At 38.5% G+C, this 22,555-nt stretch overlaps 1 protein-coding gene across 15 annotated transcripts in view; it reads right to left on the reverse strand.

Moving 5' to 3' along the window:
• The window catches only part of SSH2 (slingshot protein phosphatase 2), a 215,751-nt gene that overhangs the window by 134,350 nt on the left and 58,846 nt on the right, over positions 1–22,555 (reverse strand). For 2 of the 15 annotated variants that reach the window (XM_023759529.1, XM_023759531.1), the window contains one exon: positions 19,539–19,556. The exons of 12 other annotated variants lie outside the window; for them this stretch is intronic. The gene's annotated coding sequence lies outside the window, so the exon portion shown is untranslated. Of the gene's footprint in view, positions 1–18,241; positions 18,361–19,538; positions 19,557–22,555 lie in introns of those variants that run through there. One more of the 15 variants, XM_023759535.1, reaches the window with a different exon arrangement.

The following is a 22,555-nucleotide window of genomic DNA, read 5'->3' on the forward strand; positions in this document are numbered from 1 at the left end:
TTGATGCTTACGCTCATTAGAATTCTGACAAGACAAATTACAGAAAGCCTATGATAATATAGTCAGATTATTTTGCTACCTATCCTATATTATCTATTAATAATATATTCTTTGATCTAGATTTGCCCCCCATCCCAAACTGAATAGAACTGGAGAGGAAAAGAGAGAAAAAAGGTAAACAATAAAAGCCAAGATGGGTATACCTGATTTACAGATTCTAATATAAGTGAGCTTAACTTTAAAAACATTCATCCTCATTGTCATTACTTAAATATTTCTGCTTGAGGAACTAGTACAATCCCAATATGAATTATTTGCATAAATTCAAAGAACCAATAAGAGGCACCATCAATTCCATAAAAATGCAATTCCTAGAAGCAAAAGTAGATATAAAAAGTCATTCTCCAAACAACATCCTGGTCAGCAAACACTTTGAGCAACTACCAGGAAATATTTATTACTTGCCTCATTTCCTACATAACTTTCCTGATAAACAATGCCTTTAATATCTCATGAAAAGAATAACAAAGACTACTACTCAATGTTGGTAAATGAAAGATTACACAGTACTATTTCATATAACTTAAAGTCAACTGAAATAAAATAATAGCTATAAAGTATACTGTAGGTTAAAAAAAATCTTTCAAACTATCAAACCGAATTGAGATGACACACAAAATGCTTTCATGCTATATTTTCTACAAGATCTAAGAGGCCAACAATTTTAAAAATTAAGCTTTGAAGAAAATCAATCGTGGCTTTAGTTCTATCTATGTGTATTATGTGAACACATGTGCATAGTCACTATCAGTCTCCGGTAAGTGCTTCCACAGAGACTTGTGTCATGGAACTGAGTTTTTATAAAGTGATAATTTCCAATTTCCATACCTTTGAGAAGTCACAGAATTGAATACTCAGTATGTACAATCCAAATGGAAAGTAAGCAAGATAGCTATCTGGGACAATTATGAAAGCTATGTAATATATCCAGATCTAATCCTCAGCCTTTAGAGCAACTGCATTGCATGGATAACTTAATAATTATTGCTGAAATCAAAAATACTTTTTTCTTGGCCTATATAAGTGAAGAGTTTAAAACAGTTTCACATAAGTAAAATCTAATAAAAGAAAAATTTTCTGAAGTAAAGCAATCCCACTTTTTAAACCATTCTACTTTACATGATTAGGTCTCATCATATTTTCATACTGGAGGTATGAGCAAACTAATTCAAAAGACATAGTTATTGCCTTCATATTGGTTAAAATAAAGACCAATGGCAATAATAGTGATGTGAATAATGTAAGGCAAAATAATTGTAAACTAAAGGGTATATGCAGGTTGCAAATATAAAATCTGTATCTCTATGACTCAGCACTCTTAGATTCTTAAAATGAATCCACCACAGAAAGATGGGACATGATCCTTCAGACTGACATGACCATTTATTAGAGAAATATCTCTTAAAAAAATATATATATATATAGTATATATATAGTTTTATTTCAGAGAGGCAGGGAGAGGGAGAAATAGAAACATTAATGATGAGAGAGAATCATCAATCGGCTGCCTCCTGCATGCCATCTACTGGGGATTGAGTCTGCAACCCCAGCATGTGCCCTGACTGGGAATTGAACCATAACCTCCTGGTTCATAGGTCGACGCACCTTCTTTACATTCCTCAGGTTCTAACACTCCATACTGGCCGCCCCTCAATCCTTGTTTCCCACAGAGACTCCCTCCTCATACTACTCAGGTTCCAACAATTGGCTTCCAGGCATCTCTCCTGTGTATATGACCTCCTTATCCTGCTTGGGCTCCAAAATCCCACCCACACTGGGCCTTGGTGCCCACCCAAAGATACCTATCGTGCTCATCTAATGACTTTTGTATTGAATTGTTAAAGAAGGGAAAGAAAGGTGTTTTATTTTTTAATGCTTCAATTATAAATACAAATAAGGACAACCACATTTATCTAACAAATATTTACCGAGCTTCAACTATGTCTAGTGGAACTATGAAGCTCTCCCAGAGCTTCTTTTCTGTCTGAGGAACCCAGAATATCTCTACATATTATTCAGGATGTCTTTCAGTTTCAAGTAGTATCAATAATCCACCAAAAAATGGCTTAAGGCCCTGGCTGGGTAGCTCAGTTGGTTAGAGTGTCGTCCTGATACACCAAGATTGCAAATTTGATCCCTGGTCAGGGCACACACAAGAAGCAAGAAATGAATGCATAAATAAGTGGAACAATAAATTGATGTTTCTCTCTCTCAAATCAATTTTAAAAAATTCTTTAAATTGCTTAAATAAGGAAAAGTATCATTTTGATTAATTCAGTAGCTGAACTTTATCAAGAATGCCATTTTTCCCATCTTTTTGCTCTGCCATCCTAATTGTGTCAGCATTGCTCTTAGACTAATATGGTCCCAAGATGACAGTCACATTCAAGGTCCATTATATATATATCCAACAACAGTCCAGCTGAAGTAAACAGTTCTTCCCTGTGTCTCTTAAGTAAAATGAAAAATGTCCCAGAAGCCTCCTGCACCGCAGACCCCAGCCTCCTTCTCATTTCACTGTTCTGAACTGGATCACATGCTCATGCTTAAGCCAACTGCTGGCAATGCAGTGGCAGGCTCTGATCGGATGTTACATGAAACAACAAATAACCTTTATTTTCCTACTTAAGCCAGTTTCTATTATCCTCAAATAAGAGCCCTGACAAATACATTATGTACCACATTTTCCCACGTGCACAATCAGAGGTGAGACAGGAAAATATTTTTATTTCCATTTTATAGGTAGAAAAGTTAAAGTACCAAAATGTGCTCTGCCCATGTTGCACCTCACACAAGCTGGAGAATCCAACACGGATATTAAAGACACCTCTCTCTCTCATATTTTTAATTATTGATTTCAGAGAAAGAGAGAGAAACATCGATTTGTTGTTCCACTTATTTATGCATTCATTGGTTGCTTCTTGTATGTGCCCTGACCAGGGATTGAACCCTCAACCTTGGTGTATCAGGACAATGCCCTAACCAACTGAGCCACCCAGTCAGGGCCTTATATAGTTTTGTTTTTGTCTTTTAAAGTAAAATGTTCACTAAAATTTCAGTGAAGACATTTTATAAATCTGCCTTTGAAGTAGAAGAATGGAGGTTGAGGGAAGGAGAAGAGAGGATGTTTTATGTGGCATGGACAAATGGCATTGCCTCCAATAGGCATAGCTCAAAAGGAATGTTCATGGCCACAGAGCTCACTGCTGCCTATACTATACACTCACTTTGCAGACTACAGGCACTTTCCTTAATGGTTATTTTGCCAAAACTATAATTTCAAGGCCTCCATACTGATACTAGATGGCTGTAAATCAGACTTTTGTTCTTGAACCACTTCCTCCTACCTGCCTGGTTTCTCTATTTGCAGATAGCAAGACCTGGTTAGGGAGATGACATTATTGTCCTGGCCACATAAAAGAAATTGTCATGGGTAAGGCTAGAGTGCTTACATCGTGTCTGAGTTATAAACACCTGTCATTATAGACTTTGTCCTGCCACATAATATGAAACAAGGCAACTATCATTTGGTCAGAGATTACAGCCCTAAAAGCATGGAACCAGGAAACACTGCTGTTTACTTCCAGCCTATAGCTTAATACTGAACTAGAAACGTGGTCGGCAAACTGCGGCTCGTGAGCCACATGCGGCTCTTTGGCCCCTTGAGTGTGGCTCTTCCTAAGCCCTAGCAGGGGTCCTCAAACTACGGCCCGTGGGCCACATGCAAATACAAATATTGTATTTGTTCCCGTTTTGTTTTTTTACTTCAAAATAAGATATGTGCAGTGTGCATAGGAATTAGTTCATAGTTTTTTTAAAACTATAGTCCGGCCCTCCAACGGTCTGAGGGACAGTGAACTGGCCCCCTGTTTAAAAAGTTTGAGGACCCTGCTAGGAGTATCCTAATTAAGTTAATAACAATGTACCTACCTATACAGTTCAAGTTTAAAAAATTTGGCTCTCAAAAGAAATTTCAATCGTTGTACTGTTGATATTTGGCTCTGTTGACTAATGAGTTTGCTGACCACTGAACTAGAACAATCACATATATTAAATATTTAAGCCCTAACCGGTTTGGCTCAATGGATAGAGAATCGGCTTGCGGACTCAAGGGTCCCAGGTTTGATTCCAGTCAAGGGCATGTACCTTGGTTGTGGGCACATACCCAGTAGGGAGTGTACAGGAGGCAGCTGATCGATGTTTCTCTCTCATCGATGTTTATAAATCTCTATCCCTCTCCCTTCCTCTCTGTAAAAAAACCAATAAAATATATTTTAAGTATTTAATATTCTCATTCTGTGGAGACTAGGGTTTTTAGATGTTATATTAAAATACCTTTCACATGAAATATTTAGAATATTTTAATATAGAAAAATGTATTTCACACATGTATCAATTAGATGGGATGCAATAAGCATAGACATGGATCTATGAACATATGACCTCCCAGTGGTGGAAAAGCAGGGCCAAGTGATTGTCAGCCCCACCAGAATCCCATGGAGCAGAGTAGATAAGCTCCCCAAAAGAAGCAGACCATCCAGAAAAATAGCAGCTACATAAACTCACATGGTCTTGGCTTTCATATTACAAATTGTTGCTGATGTTAAGCCAGATCAGTTGTAAAAACACACCAGGAAACATATATGGGCAAATCATGGGACAAAATTTAAGGTATTTTGCAAACGCTCCTCTGAGTATAAATCCAAGCAATTAACAAGGAAATTTCCTCTTACAGAACCAATGCAATGGATGATTTTTGAGATACCCAAATGAATTATAACGTGACAACATGATTTCTAGGCTTACACTTACAGGTACGAGAGTTAAAGAGAGGGAAATGACTTCCTGTGGTCACAGACAACATATAGTTGTGCTAGGATTTGAACCTAGCACTTCCCTTGACAGGCAGAAGGTGAAATGGTAACAAGCATCGAACTATAAGCTTTATAGGTCAGTGCTTTTTGGTTTTGGTTTTGTTCACAGATGCATCTCAAGCAACTGGAACAGTATGTGGCACATACTAAGAGGTGGATGAAGAAGTGCAAGGGTTGTCCTAGTCTGTTTGGCTCAGTGGATAGAGCACTGGCCTACAGACTGAAGGGTCCTGGGTTTGAATGTGGTCAAGGGCATGTACCTTGGTTGTAGGCTTGATCCCTGGCCGGGAGGCAACCAATCAATGTGTCTCTCTCACACTGATGTTTCTTTCTGTCTCTCCCCCATCCCTTCCACTTTCTCAAAAAATCAATGGAAAAATTCCTTGGGTGAGGATTAACAAAAACAACAACAACAACAACAAAAAGACGTGCAAGGATTAAGTTCCTTTTCCTATTTTAAGTAATAGTCAACAGCAATAAATAACTTGCTTTTCCCATGTTGTCATTCTTCTAAAATTTGGGTAAACAAATACCTACAGTAATAAACTACTCAGTTTCCAGGTTAACACACATTGTGACTTGGTACCTTCCTCACTATGGCTTCTTGCAGCTGGGCAGGGCAAACACAAAACAATGAAAGAAAACAAAAACTAAATGGAGTACATTTAAAAACCAACATAGCTATAGCATCTGTATGTGAACATTTTTTTAGATCAACATAGGCCATACACCACTTACATTTTAGTAGTAATGCTATGTAATGCATTACTTAAACATTTTAAAGAAGGGAGTCAGTGCTCTGGCCAGGTGGTTCAGTTATTTGGAGCATCCTCCTGTGCACCAAAGGGTTGTGGGATGGATCATGGTCAGGGGATGTATGGGTGGAATCGATTGATGTTTCTCTCTCTCAACATATCCTCTTTTTTTTAAAAAAGAAGAAGAAGATAGTTAGTTTCTTGTGGTAGAACCTCTGTTTTTCTTCCAGCAACAGCTGGATAAAGCCCAATTCCTTTCCCACCCAACACCCCTTCCGTTGCCAGAACAATTTAGCTGATTCTTTTGGGTCTTCCTTTAGAGCACTGAGTAACAGAAAAGACAGCTTAATTATGCAGGTGGAGCCTTCATGTTGAACAAGAGAAAAAACAACACACAAAGCTCACTTTTATTTTTAAAACGGAATTAATCACCATCAGTGAACCATCTTACCACAGGAAGTCTCTGACAAATTCAATAAGTAAACTTGATTGCAGTGAACTCTATTTAAGAAATTTTTCCCTTTGTAGCACTTGGTAGCAAAAACCCTTTTAAAATCTTGCTTTCTTATGTTCTCAAGATAGAAGACATTTAAACACAAAACAAAGACTTCCTGGGCAGGTTCTGAACCCATTGTAAACCTTTAGAATAGATTCCCACCTGCCCAAAACTCCCCAGGACTTTTGCATAAAGATAGCATGTGTTAGCCCCTCTCCCTCATTCCACAAAATGAATCAAAGGCAGAAATGTAAAATTTTAAAGACCAGGCTAAAGATAACAAAAGCCAGGCGGGGAGAATTTCTTTAAGCATGTAATGTGGTAAGTTTTAAAGCAGAAGAGAAAACGCATTTTCCGTTTGCTTACTAATTTCTTAGAAAATATTAAAATTGGAAGATCCCAGTTTTTAGCCCTAGAATTACACCTCACCGAATGAAGAATCAATGTCATTTAAATCTTTTGAAAAGCTGGAACGTCTATTTTGGAAAAGCAGTTTATGGGGAGACATTATTAACATTTCAAATACTGTCGACAACTAAACCTTGATCAACCTGAAGCCTTGCTCTGCAGTATAATTACATACATTAGTTACCTAGTATTGTGGGAAACAAAGAGATACAGATGTTTCCAAGCAACTAACTGCATTCTGTGCAGTTTCCTGCAAGTGTCAAGAACCCTCTCACTGGTATTTGTGAAAAGCCAGCTTCAAAGCAAAACCAAAGCTAGGGTTAAAGTAAGCAACCATTCCTCAGCGTCCATTTCATCTCCAAATGACATTTGTAAAATTAAACCTTATGCATGATGTTTCTATATCAGTTGACTAGGCTAGATTCCTCCAGTCCAGTGGCAGTGACCTATGGATGGAAAACTACTCCATGGGCCATGAAGAATGGGTAGTTCTCAGAGAAGTAGTAAACCTTTCAGGAGATTGTTAGATTATAACAGTGGCTAACATTTATTATAACATTTACAATGTCCCAGGTCTTAAGCTAAGTGTTTTGCAGACATTATCTCATTTCATCTTCACAATAACCCCACAAAGCAGGTATACTATTTATTATATCCATTCTTTGGGTAAGGAAATTGAGACTTAGAAAAAGAAAATAACTTATCCAGGGTCACACACTCTTCACTACCATACCATACAGCCTCTTCATCAACCTCTTTCCAAAGAGCTCATCCCCCAACAAATGAGTTAACCAATCAAACCACAGAAAAATGAAGTCCCAACAACCTATGGCTAATATAAATAAACATATATAACAGAAGTCCATTCTCCATAGTAAAGCGAGATAGATCTTTAAAAAATGTTAACATGTTCACTCCCCAACTGAAAAATCTTCAATAGCTTCTTATTACCTGAGGAATAAAGTCCAAGATACTTAATTCATCTTACAAGACTGCACCATCTGGCCTTTGTTGACCTTGCCAACATCACCTTGTGTTATTTCCTCCTTTATTTTTTTAAAAAAATATTTTTATTGATTTCAGAGAGGAAGGGAGAGAGAAAGAGAAAGAGAGTAAGAGAGAGAAACATCAATGATGAGAGAGAACCATTGATCAGCTGCCTCCTGCATGCCCCACACCGGGGATCAAACCTGCAACCTGGGCAAGAGACTGGGAATCGAACTGTGACCTTCTGGTTCATAGATTGATGCTCAACCACTGAGCCAAACTGGCCGAGCTTCCTCCCTTATTGTCTATGTTCCAATCTCATTGGCATTCTTTTGGTTCCTTGAATATGCCATACATTTTCTGACCTGTATTTCTTTTCTCACTCTCTCCACTCAACTTTTCTCTGGTTGATTTGACTCACCTTTCAGGGCACAACTCAAAAAACCAGGTCTCCAAGGAAGCCCTCCTTGACTACTAACCCTTAAGCAGGTCAGGTCCAGTGTACCTTCTCATAGTATGATATACTTTCCTCTTTTCAGAATCAAAATTTAAAATTTTATCACAGAATTAGATGTTTAATGCTACCTTTCTTTACTAGAACATCAGGGAGGAACCATGTTTGCCATATGTAACACTATATCCCCAACAACCAGCACAGTATCTATCTAGCACATAGGAGGTATTCTGTACATATTTGTTGAGTGAATAACTGAGTGAAAGGTAACCATAAACACAAGAAATGAAAACTAAGGTCATGCCCTTAAGAAATAGGGATAAAAAAAAAAAAGAAAAAAAGAAAAAGAAATAGGGATCAGGCAAGGAAGTGTGACTAAAGCCAATGAAGGAAGTATCAGTTTTGCTCCACTTTGGGTATTGTGCCTGGTTGCTGCTGCTCCAGACTGAGCCAGTTTAAAAAGTTCAAGACAGAGTCATAAATCCAGACCATTGGAATACACGCATGGAGAAGAAAATGAAATAATGCGTTAAAGTATGAATTAATGAGAGATAAAGCTGATCCTAAGACCTGGATCTAACTTTGCATGGTAGAATTTAAAGTATTATGACACAGCAACATCACATTTGATTAATGTTCCAGTGGATTTTAATTGGTATTTACTTGTTTTATGTAGCTCATAACAGGAAGGGCCATAATTTCTGAGTGTCAGAATTGCTTAATATAGTACTTGCTACTCTGCAGCTCACCTTTAAGGTATCTAAAATTGGCCCCGGTGAGAGTCTGCTAGTGTTATAAAAGCCTCTTGAAGAAGAAAAAAATCAGTTACATACCAAAATATTTAAAAGGAAATCCCCTCTGAAGATCATTGGACACTTCTACAGATATAACCTGCACAAGAATCAGATCCAAGGCTCTTCACAGTAGCATGGAGAGATTTAGGCTAAGAGGTGTGCGATGGCGTCTCTTCATCGTTAGATAGGGCAGATACAGTATTTCCTATACTCTCATCTTTAAGATTACAAGTAGGAGATGCTAATCTAGAGCTAAGACCCTGCAGAATCCTGGATTACTTTATTTTTAAAAATCTAAAGTAAATAAAAAAACTTGAATTTAAAATATAAATAAGACAACTTTGATACTCTAAAAGCCCTTTATATCCTCACCATCTGGATGATACTCTTATTTAAGGCAGCTTCTGTGAGTTTCAATAATCTACTCATATACAGAGTGGGCAAAAGTAGGTTTACAGTAATACAAATAAATAATTTAATAATAAATAATAATGCAAGAATAAATTATGTGTTTCACATACAACTGTAAACCTACTTTCGTTGACCCTGAGTAGATTTTATGTAGTTGTAATCAGAGTATATATGTAAATTTTGTTCATTTTTAAACTTGACATATCAAGCAAATAATGACTTACTCTCTTCTTATGTCACAGTTGTATCTAGTATACACATCTCTATTATTGCACTTGCCGCACTATATTTCAGTAGTAGTCTTATTTATATATCTGTTATATGTCTCTCTTTCTAGGCTGTGGGCATTTGAGGAAAAAAATATTTTTTTCTTTTAAAATAATATTTGTGAAATGAATGAATGATGGCTATGAAATTTTGTTCTACCTCCCTTTAAATTGTTTTAGTATTTTTAAAAAGTAGATAACACACGCACATGGTACAAAATTCAAAAAGGACAATATGATAAACATTGAATAATAAGTTTATCTCACATCTGCTCCCCCTACCAATACAAGTTCTTTCCCTAAAAGAATTGTTTTTAATTTTTTCATGTATATTACCAGATACAATCTAGGTGCATTTAATATAAATAAATGATTTTTTCTGGATTTTTTTGTTCCTTTTTTAACACTTTAGTTTTTTAAAAAATATATCTTTATTGACTTCAGAGAGGAAGGGAGAGGGAGAGAGAGACAAGAACATCAATGATCAGAATCACTGATTGGCTGCCCCCTACATGCCTCCTACTGGGGATTAAGCCCAAGACCTGGGCATATGCTCTTGACCGGAATTGAACCCGGGACCCTTCAGTCCGCAGGCCGATGCTCTATCCACTATCCCAAACCGGTTAGGGCTGTTCCTAATTTTGTTTTACACAAATGCTTTGCACCCTGATATTTTCTTTAGCAGTAGGATATAGTCTCATATTAGTTGATATGGAAACACCTTGATGGACATCTAGGATACTTTTAATTATTTTGTTATTACAAACGATGTTACAGTGATTATCCTTGAATATATGAAATTTCACAAATATAGGAATATTTCTGGAGCAAATGCTATAGACTTTCAGAATTTTGATAGGTATTTCAAATTGTCCTCTATGGAGGTTATTCTAATTTATACTCTATCAACAATATACATATAGCAATGCCACTTTCCCTATGTTCCTACCAACACAATGCAATAGCAGACTTTAAAAATTTTTTTATTTACTTATTTATTTTTATTGATTTCAGAGAGGAAGGGAGAGGGAGGGATAGAGAGATAGAAACATCAGTAATGAAAGAGAATCATTGATCAGCTGCCTACTGCACGTCCCCCACTGGGGACTGAGTCCGCAACCTGGGCATGTGCCCTTGCCCAGAATCGAACCTGGGACCCTTTAATCTGCTGGCCAACGCTCTATCCACTGAGCCAAACCAGGTAGGGCAATAGCAAACTTTTTTGATCTTTGCCAATTTAAGAGGTAAAAATAGGTATTGGTTATGAGGACTATTTTCATGTTTGTTTTTTCATATGTTGAAGTCAGTTTTGTATCTTTTTCTATGAAAGTTTGTTAATTTCTTTTGCATATTATTCTCATATTTCTGATCTTTTAAAAAAAGTGTAGAACACATTATGTTTTTAGAAATTAGCTCTTTGTCATGTTAAAAATATTTTTCACAATGTACTGTCTTTTGATTTTGTTTATAGGATCTTTTAAAATAAATTTTTGGCTTTATGTATTTGAATTTATCCATATTTTCTTTTATGGTTCCTGGGTTTTGTGTTATATGTTTGTGTTTTTGTTGTTAATCCTCACTTGAGGATGAGGATATTTTTTTTCATTGATTTTGAGATAGAGTGGGAGGGAGGTAGGCAGGGGAAAAGAGAGAGAGAGAGAAACATTGATGTGAGAGAGACACGAGAGATTGGTTGACTTTCACATATGCCCTGACTATGGTGGGGGAACTAACCTGCAACTCAGGCACATGCCCTTGAGTGAGAATCAAACCTGCAACGTGTTGGTGTGCAGGCCAATCCTCTAACCACTGAGTGCACACTGGCCAGAGCTGTGTCACATAGTTTAAAAGTCTTCCCTACTCCAAGATTATAAAAAAGTTTCTCTTATATGCTCTTCCTTAAATGTCAACATTTTCACATTTTATTCTCTGATCCATCTGAGAATTAAATGTAAACTTTATTTTTCCATTTATTTACTTTTTCACTTCACATTTCATAAACAATTTCTCATAGAACTATAGTTTTCATTTTAATGGTTTCATTGAATTAACATTACCATAGATTACTTAACTGTTACTTGTCTCCTATTACTAAACATATTCATTAAAATTTTACTTATATATCTTTTTCTTTTTAAATAATTTCTTTAGAGGAAATTTTCAAGAATCATATTTCTGTGTCAAAGAGTTTGAATATTATTATAACTTTTGACTAAATTGTCAGATTGTTATGATAAATTGGATGATCTAACCAATTTATAATCTTCACCAATACAATCATCAAGTAACATGTACATATGAATATGCACAAATATTTTCCAAAAAGATATTTACACTAGACACTATTCAAATATAAACAGTTGGCTCGTAATCCAGAGACAAAAAACTTACATCACACTGAAATGGAATCTGATCACCCTAAGAGTTGCTCTTATTTCCTGGGAGGAAAAAGAGTAAGTGGACAAATTCTTCTGGAGCAAAGGGCAATTTTCTGTTGGAAAATCCTAAAAAAGTAACTTAGCAAATCAAGCATTGCAGTAGAATCAAAAGAACACTGCAGCATTTAAATTCAAGGCTGTATTTCATTGTTCACCTCTCTCCTTTCCCTTCCCAATATCAGAGTTTCCCTTCTTCCCAAGTACCTTGAAGATCTAGCTACCATCTAATAACTCTTTTTCACTCTTTTTCAGTTTCTTCCACGAGCAGTCGTCCACTTGGCTGCTGGATCAGATCCTTCAAGTTCTTTAAGTCAAGTTAAGATGTTGATCCAGAGTGAAACACTAAACATCTATCCGCAGCCTAATGTGGATATAGCAGAGACTTTCTGCATCTTTGGAGCTGTGTCTCTCTATCATTTGCTGAATCATATACTACGTGCAATTCTTTTGCTCCCCCATCTTCTTACTACCTCCTGTGGATCTCTTTCATGAAGTATTTTAGGAGGCAGATTTCTTTTGAAAGAATTATCTTACTTCTAGTGTCCTGGTGCACGGATTTCGTGCACATTGAAAGAAAATTAATTAGAAGAAATATTTTAATATTGCGATTCGCCCTTTCTCTATAATAGAAATGTCGACCAAATTCATGATCGACAATGACAGATCGAAACACACACGTGCAATTGGCGCCAGCAAGAGCTTCATATGTATTGCACATGTATGAGTCAACTTAGCGTTTTATATAGAATAAACTTGCTTAATTAGACCTGCTTTCTGATTTAGCTAAACGTTTTCCAGCCCAGGGGTGTACCCTAATTTGTCTTTGAGGTAATTGTCAGCAACACAGTAGTAAATATCAACACAAAGCAGATTATTATTGTAGATCAAGCAGGGAGAAAAAAGGGTAAAATATTTAACTATAGCAGTGTTTAACTATATTCTGCACAGTGAGAAAATCTGAAGTCATTTCAAGTTCCACCATTTCTACTTTTTTTCAGTCGGGTCAAGTTTCTAAACTTTCTAAATCTCTGTTTCCCGGCTAATGAAAAGAAAATAGAATTTTACCGAGTCTCCTATCTACCTATTCCAGGACTTCTGTGAGGATCAAATGAGATGAGGCATGTGAAAACGCTTCACAGACATTTGGTTAAAGTGTAAAATGTTTGCACCTGGCTATAAAGCAAGTCAGGTTCCTGGGCTGAAGAAACTCCAAAGAGGCTAGTCACTAGGGAAAGGAAGCCGGGCATTGCTACATGACGTCATTACTCAGCGCCCACAGCAACCGTTTCTGGGCTGGTCTGGGCTGTGGGCCACATTTTGCACCATGGGGTTTTGGCAGCATTGGCTGCGATTTGGTAGAGTGTCGCTCCGGGGTGGTGGCGGGGCCTGTGTCCCACTTGGGGGAAGCCTAGTGTTGGTTTGTCGGCGCCAGGTCCATGGTGCCATTTATTTTAATGGCCTGAGCACATCATGGCAGCTCCTGCATTGAGCGTCTGCCCCCTGATGGTCAGTGAGTGTCATAGCTACCAGTTGGATGGTCGGACGGACACTTAGCCTTTTATATTATAGACTAGAGGCCCAATGCACAAAGATTCATGCAAGAATAGGCCTTCCTTCCCCTGGCTGCTGGCACTGCCTTCGCTCTGGCCCAGAGCCGCCTTTCCGCCTTACCACGCTGCCCAGAGGCCCAGAGCGGCTGGGGTGGTGCGGAACGCTTGCATCGTCATCATGGTGATGATGTAAGCGTCCCGCCCCGGCCGCTCGGCGCCTGCATATGCAAATCAACCCATCTTTGTTGGGTTAATTTGCATACTTACCCCTGATTGGCTGGTGGGCATCACAAAGGTACAGTCAATTTGCATCTTTCTCTTTTATTAGTGTAGATTATAATTTATAAATTTTATAATGCCCCTTCTGGAAATTTGGTACAGTGTCATGGTATGAACATTGGTCACACCAGAGAGGAAAGTCACAAGCCTGGAGTCTATTCCAAGCACATCTCCGAAAGGCAGTAAAGCATGGAGCATAATCTTGGGAATCAGGCTTGAACTTCACCATTCACTGGATATGTGACACTAAGCAAATCCCTTAACTATTTTGGACTAAAATATCACCACGTTAGAGAGGCCCTTTTTGACAATTCTTTATCTCAATGGCCATTCTGCCTTGTTATTCTTTATTGTTATTTCCCCATTTGTATTTTTCATAGCACTATCACATTTTATAATTGAATGCTTACTTGTTTTTTTATTATGTATCTTCCCCAATGGACTGTAAATCCCTTAGGGCAGAGTTTGATTTGTTCACCAATGGATACTCACACAAATAATTGTAGACTAAATAAGCTCAGTTTTCTTCAAAAACAGGGATAACAACACTACTCAGAGATATAATATGGGATAATACATGTAAAAAACATTTAGTATAGTGTCAGTCACATGGTTTAGTGGTCAACAAATGTTAGCCATTATTTAAATTATAGTTCTCAGCAAGTCATGGCCTTTGTAATTCAACTTTCCTAATTGTAAAGTGAAAAGAATTACTACCTCTTCCCTACTGCCAAAGCACACTGTGAGATTATTACTGCTACTACTACTACTGCTACTACTACTAATAATAATAAACAAAAGGCATTAGGAGGAACTCAGAAGGTAAGTTTCCATTGATATTAAGAATTTGTTAAATTTACAACTCTCCTGTGATGTCTGTCTTAATCAGGACTCCATCCCAAGCACTGAGAACCCAGATATCTGGGAGAGCAAACTAGACCTGAGAAAGATAGCTTGAGTATTATAGTGGCAGCACTTGAGAAATTCATAGAAAGAATGGAGAATTAATCTGGCTATAAAATACCCCAGTGATATAACCAATTTCCATTGATAAATACTATCTTAATCACCACCTGAAACATGAAACCTGGTTGTTTTTCAGCGACCTCCTCCTTCCCTACACTTCTAATAACAATGTGTCTTTACAATATTCCAAATTTGGTCTTCAGATGCCCCCAAATCTGTAATCTTATAATTCCACTCTAAGGAATTTCTAAGGCCCACAATTCTGAACTCTGACTGCATGAAGAAACACCTATGGATGATAACAACGTTGAGTCTCATCCAAGACCCACTGAATGAGCAACTTCCAAAAGTGAGACTTGAGTATCTGTTTTTAAAAGTGTCCACAGATTATTTTGGTGCAAGCAGAGTTGAGAACCACTATTCCATTCGCCCCTTACCTCTTAGCACCAGAATAACAATATTCCATTCAAAGGCAAAGGCAATCGGGTTGAGAGCTCAAGCAGGAAGTGTCAAGCAGGCTTGGCTGTCGTTATCAGCATTGCCACATACTTTAGGCAAGCGCAAGCCTCTGTTTCTTCAGCTTTAAACAAGAGATACTAAAAGTACTTAACCTGGAAAACTTGGATTCAACACTAAATTGCATGAAAATCATTTAGCATGTCTAGAAAATAGTAAGTGCTCAATAAATTGTCTTGCTTACCTACCAAACGGTAAGTTATTTCCAAACTATAATCTAAAAAAAGAAGTCTATACAATTTTATTAATAAAAAAAACCTAAAGCCCTGCCATTTCCTGTTTTCACCACTCTCCTAAACTAATATAAGGGGTAAGTACACCAGAACAGACTCGCCTCAGATTATAGAAGAAAGCTAACTCGGCTAGTTGGAGCTTTTATTTGGTTGATTTTTAAAAATCAGGTCAAGCTCCTGGTTTCTGCCTGTAATTATTTCACTGCTATATTTTGTATCCTCTTAATAACATCTCAAAAAGATGTCTCTGGTCAAAAGGAGGATCAGAAGTCAGACCAGCACAAATCTAGCACACGAAGGCACTGTACGCCTGAGTATCATATTTAGATTCCTTTAGCCAAGGCATTAACTATGTACACTTTGCAAATTACTGTGCTAGGCACTGTGGCAAATAGAAAGATGTGTAAGAGAAAGTTTCTAGCCTTTCAATGGCCATTTTATGAACTTAAATGTATTTTAGAAGTTGCCACAACTTAGACATGACACAAGCTAAATCAAGAATGGGAGGCGGGGAGAGATTAAACAAAGAAGTTATATGCATATATGTATAACCCAAGGACACAGACAATAGTGTGGTGAAGGCCTGGGGGGGGGCAGGAGCAGGGTGGAGGAGGTCAATGGGGGAGGAGGAGGACATCTATAATACTTTTAACAATAAAGATAAATTTTAAAAAAAGAATGGTTAAAAAAAGGAAAGATGATTAGGATGCCCACTTTTCCCTTCTCTTCCCCTCCAGATCTGGACTATGAGCTTAATTATTCTCATAGACAACAGTGGCATTGTTCTGACTTTGTTGAAGAGATGGTGACACCATGGGATCCTATATCTGCCCTGCTTTCAGCACAGATAATGTGCCAGGCCCTCTAAATACTTTACATAAATTACCTCATTTTATTATAACAACTCTATGGACAAGTACTATTATCTCCATTTTACAAAAGGGGGAAGTGAGGCTTAGAGAAGTGGAGTGACAAAGCCTGCATGTGGTGGGACTTTGACCCTTGAACCTGAGCTCTTTAACTATTACATACATGATGCTAAGCCCTGATTCTGGAGGTCAGAGAGGGTCCTCTAAAGCGCAGAGCCTGATGCCCACATCAAAATCCAGGATTCTGGTTATTTCTGGGGGGTGATGGCTGGGAGGGTGAGTAGTGACTGGAAGGGGGCAAGGGTTGGGGAGCTGGTAGAAGAGGAGATTGGTGAATGGGGAATGATAATACTCCATTTTGAGATCTAGGTAAAGGTTACACAGTTTCTTGATGTGTTTTTGTGAAAACTCATCAAGATATACATAAAAGTGCAAAATATGTACACTTTTGTGTATGTATATTTTATTTCAATAAGAGTATAATATACGAAGTACAATAGTGCTCTTTAATTCTTAATCTTTATGTCTAGTAGTGTTGACACCAGAAGAGTAATAACCTCTTGTGTTGACACCGGAAGAGTAATAAACTCTTGGAAAACTTTACCCTTCATTGTCACAGGATTACTAAGGATTTGGATCAATTAATTTCAGTATCTTATCCTCTCTTTAAAAAAATTTTTTTTAATTTATCAATGAGAGAGAAAGGGAGTGGGGGAGGGAGTGAGAGAGAGAGAGAGAGAGAGAGAGATTGATTTGTTGTTCATTTATGCATTCATTGGTTGATTCTTGTATGTGCCTTGACTGGGAATCAAACCCGCAACCTTGGTGTATCAGGATGATGTTCTAACAACCTGAACTAGCTGGCTAAGGTCTTGCTCCTCTTTTATCAAAAGCCTAGCCAAGGAATTTCACTAAAAAGAAGTTAATTGTATTGTACCTGAATTATCAAATGCATACATACCCTCCGCCAACTTTTATGATTCTAGTCAATATCACATTTTATCAGCTCTTCAAGGAAATAAATATTAGAGATTGAAGCTCTGATATGGAGGTGCAAAAATTAGCACAGCTAGAGTTAAAACAATGGTCCTTAACCCTTGTTCTCATTAGAACAATACTGGGAGCATTTTAAAAATACCAATACCTGGGTCCCACTCACATAGATCCTGATTTAACTGGACTGGGGTGAGACTCTGTTATTAAATTATTTTAAAAAGGTTACCAAGTGTAGCCATGATGAGAACCACATAGTTAATGACAAAGCAAAATTTTAAAATACCCTTTACTCAAGATTACTACAAGTCTCATTTCTCATGTCATCCAATAAATTAAGATTTTAAATAAAGAAAATTTGAAAATTATTTCTCATTTGTTTTTCTAGGGCAAAACAGTCAAGCTATTCTTTCTTATATCTTACTCTGGAACAACAACAAAAATAAGTTTAACATCACAGAAGATTTCTACCAGTGTAATCATTTGGATCAGACCCACTCCCAAAGGAAAAAAACTAGAAATACTGTTCATGGTGAAACATATTTTTGCCATCAGCAACACTTTTATCTCCTTTCCTGAACAGGTGCTCTTATCAGCAATCTCTCTAGTACTATGCAGCAGAGATAAAGCAAAAACAATTCAAATAATCCAGAACGCTGGTGGGGACAACTGTTTGCTGTTGACTAACTGGCCACTTGAAACTCATAATAAAATCCACATCTCCCTAGTAATTATTTTTCTTTTTTTGTTGTTCTTTTTATATTTGTGTGTTGGTTACTGCAAAGGTGTCTCTGCAAATGGAGTCTAAAAAGAAATAAAAAATACACACAGTACAGAGAGCTGAAAGGAAGAGGGTAAACATAAATCATCAAAAATGACCACATGTACATACTGTTGGCCTACATCACCATCTTCCAGCCAGCTGGCTTATCATTGTATCTGCAGGTTTATCCACAAGCACCTTGTTTGTGCTCACAATCATGAGAGACTTACTAAAGTAGATTTAATGATGATAGCAGTTTCTCCCTCTTTTTTTTTTTAAAAAAAATTATTGATTTCAGAGAGGAAGGGAGAGAAACATCAACGTGAGATCGGTTGCCTTCTGCACGTCCCCTACTGGAGGTCGAGCCTGCAAGCTGGGTATGTGCCCTTGACCTGAATCAAACTCAAGACCATTCAGTCCTCAGGCTGATGCGCTAACCACTGAGCAAAACCATCCAGGGCCAGTTTCCCCCTCTTAAGTGTAGTTTTACTTCTGAGCTAACAAATCATTCATTGTTTTTATCATCCCATACAACTTATTCCAAAACTTAAAACATACAAGAAAACAGGATGCTTTAGAAGAATCCTGAAGATTCAAGTCCCTTTATCTTCAATCCATATAGGTAGGTTACTCCAAAGCTATAACTTTTTAAAATTTTTAAATTCTTCATCTTGAATTTAGTATTAGGTTAAATATTCTCTCTCTCCAAAGCCATTCTCCCACTCCACAAAATGATACAAATGAAAACATCCATAGCAGATGCCATCTAGAAGGATACTGTTGTATTCTGAGATATTTGTCCTGCACTAGAGGAGAATGCAAATCTACAGTTTCAAAAAGTATTCTAAACTAAGTAATTTTTACATTTTTTATTTTCTTTTTGTCTACCTCTCCACCTTTGATTCTAGAAGGTGGCTTTTTCTTTCTTTAACAACAAAAGGCTAATACCTCTTCCTTTCACTGCACTATCCTATATAATAAAAGGCTAATATGCAAATTGACTGAACGGCAGAACGACCGGTTGCTATGACATGCACTGACCACCAGGGGGCAGACACTCAACGCAGGAGCTGCCCCCTGGTGGTCGTGTGCTCCCACAGGGGGAGTGCCGCTCAGCCAGAAGCTGGGCTACGGTTGGTGAACGCAGAGCGAATGTAGCGGTGGTGGCAGGAGCCTCTCCCGCCTCCTCGGAAGCACTAAGGATGTCCGACTGCCTAAGCTGTTGGTCGGACACCCCCCGAGGGCTCCTGGACTGCAAGAGGGCACAGGCCGGGCTGAGGGATCCCCCCGAGTGCATGAATTTCATACACTGGGCCTCTAGTTTAAACATAAAAGCTGTTTGATTGCACAGAGGAAAAATGCATTCCCTACAAGGATATAATATCCAAGCAAAGAAATGATTAGACCATAAAAAATGCATAATCACCTATATTCGTCCCTCTTCCTGTAGAGGGTGAGAGTGAGATCAGAAGAGCATGGAAAGGAGACAAAAAAATTAGTTGTATTCTTAGAAAATAAACTAATATAACAAGCATTTTCCTGATCTCCAGGCTACAATAGTAATGAATTCATTTGTTTCTAGCTGAACCCCCACAAGCACAATAATTGGAATCTCAGCTCATGCAGAGCTTTTTTTCTCCTTTAAGGCAGGATAGCAGTAGTTATGGGGGTGGGGGATGGAGAGGACACTCAGGAGTCTCAGTGGCTGCTACAGCCACTAGTATTCCAACTTGCCCTAGTCACTGCCTATATTCTTTCTTATCTAGAGCCAAAGTGAAATTCCTGAAGCTAGGGCTAGTATCTTCCTCCTCTATGATCTTTTCCAGTCACACCGTCATCTTGCTCTGGGGCCTCCAACCACCATGAGCACAGCAGAAGGAACAAGTAGCTGCTTCTATCCTTTATATGGTTCCCTAGAGGCTGAGTAGGAACAGAGACCTCGAGGGCTCCTCCTCTCTTCTGGAAAAGCCCCAGAAGATCTAAAGCAGCCAACCCTCTTCCAGAGAAAGCCATCCCTTTGCCTCCAGCCAAACTTCCTTCCACTCATTCACAGATTTCTGCTCTTCTCCCCATGTACTACATATGAATGATTTCCATGAATATCCATAAAACTAATTTGTTGAAAAATAGATTATACATTCTCCTAGGGTAGATTCTTTTTTTTTTTTAATTTCAGCTTTACTGACGTATAATTGACAAAAGTGTAAAATATTTAAAGTGCAGCATTGTGATGATGTGATATACATATACATTGTAAAAAGATTCTCCCCATCTGGTTAATTAACATATCCATCACTTCACATATTTATTCTCTTTTTTTTCTTCTGGTGACAACATTTAAGATTCGCTCTTTTAACAATTTTACAACACACTAGAGGCCTGGTGCACAAATTCGTGCACCAGTGGGGTCCCTTGGCCTGGCCAGGTCAGGCCGAAACTGGCTCTCCAACATCCCCTGAGGGGGTCCCAGATTGCTAGAGGGCGCAGGCCAGGCCGAGGCACCCCACCAGTGCACGATTGGGGCTGGGGAGGGACCGTGGGAGGGCTCGCTCAGTCCTGATGGGCTGGACCCCAGCAGCAAGCTAACCTACTGGTCAGAGCGTCTGCCCCCTGGTGGTCAGTGCATGTCATAGAGAGTGGTTGAGCAGCCTAGCATATCATTTGCATATTATGCTTTGATTGGTTGAATGGACGACTGGACACTTAGCATATTAGGCTTTTATTATATAGGACTAGAAGTCCGGTGCATGAAATTCATGCACTGGGGGAAGGGTGTCCTCAGCCCAACCTGCACCCTCTCCAATCTGGGACATCCCTCTCACAATCTGGCACCGCTGGCTCCTAACCACTCGCCTGCCTGCCTGCCTGCCTGCCCCTAACTACTTCTGCCTGCCAGCCTGATCACCCCCTAACCACTCCCAGCCAGCCTGATTGATGCCTAACTGCTCCTCTGCTGGCCCGATTGTCCCCAACTGCCCTCCCCTGCCGGCCTGGTCACCCCTAAATGCCCACCCCTGCAGGCCTGGTCCCCCCCAACTGCCCTCCCTCCCCTGCAGGCCCGGTCACCCCCAACTGCCCTCCCCTGCAGGCCTGGTCACCCCTAATTGCCCTCCCCTGCTGGCCTGATCGCCCACAACTGCCCTCCCCTGCTGGCCATCTTGTGACGGCCATCTTTTGACCACATGGGGGCAGCCATCTTGTGACCACATGGGGGCGGCCATCTAGTGCGAAGGCGTGATGGTCAATTTGCAAATTACCTCCTTATTATATAGGATAGTTTATCAACTATAGTCACCATGTTTTACAATAGATCATCAGACATTATTTTTTTATTGCTGAAAGTTTGTTCTTAGAGTAGAATCCATATTTTATGCCTAACCCCCATAGTCCTAGGCCCGATGATTTGTACATGACTGTCAATCAATGCTTGGTGAATGAGTGAATGCATACATAAATGAATGAGTGAATATAGCTAACCAAATTTCATATTTCTGTTATCACAAGATTAAAGAGAAAGTTCTTCAGAGATTGACTTTATCTTCTACTCTCCTTTACATCAGGTTAACTTCTATTTCAAATAGTTGTCCAGATGCCATACCACTTCCTTTGAAGAAAATTCAAAGTGGGGATTTCAATTTGTTTGCTCTACAAATAATTTCTTTTTCAAGTTTAAGTCTTCAAATTGGAAAGGAGCTCTTCAATCTCCTTTGATGTGAGGGTGCGAATGGGGAGACAAGAAAAGAGAAAAAAGTCTGGGAAATACTCCTTGAAGAAACAAAACGGGAGGAGGATCTAATACCTTTAAAAAACTACTTTTGCCTCTTGAAGAGAAAAAGCAAAACAAATCTGACTTAAATGAATGAAAGCTCTGGCAATAAAAAGCAATCCAGGTAATCTGCAAATACATATACCCAACTAATTATTTCTAAGGAGGAAACCATTAAAATTAGAATCACATTTCACTACATGTGTTCAACTTCATAAAGATATTCTTCATGTGGATTTTCACTCACTGGTCTCTCTAAGACAAAATCAGTCAAAACAATAAGTCCATCCAAGTCCAGAGGACTGCAGTGCAGACTGAACAAAATAAATCTTGTAGAATACTATACAAGGAGCTGGTACATATTCTGTCAATGATGATGCTGCCTGCTGATAATGAGCTCACTAATGATTGTCAGCTGAGATATGATGTCAGTGCTGCCCCTGCTTATCACACACTAGACAAAGAATATAACCTTTCTACCCTAAGTATGTCATCTGCAAATGTTGACAATAAATGAGTGTTCATGTGAATACATCAGTTAATGTTTTCAAGAACTAGAGAATGAGCACCACTTCAGCTATTAGTGAGTCACAATAATGACTTCATGCCATTCCAGACTTCTCATCAATGCTGAATGAAGTGCCATCAGGTAAATCAATATAATAGTCAAATGAGAT

The sequence above is a fragment of the Myotis lucifugus genome, unplaced genomic scaffold (assembly GCF_000147115.1).
Source record: "Myotis lucifugus unplaced genomic scaffold, Myoluc2.0 scaffold_157, whole genome shotgun sequence".
NCBI classification, from domain to species: Eukaryota; Metazoa; Chordata; class Mammalia; order Chiroptera; family Vespertilionidae; genus Myotis; species Myotis lucifugus.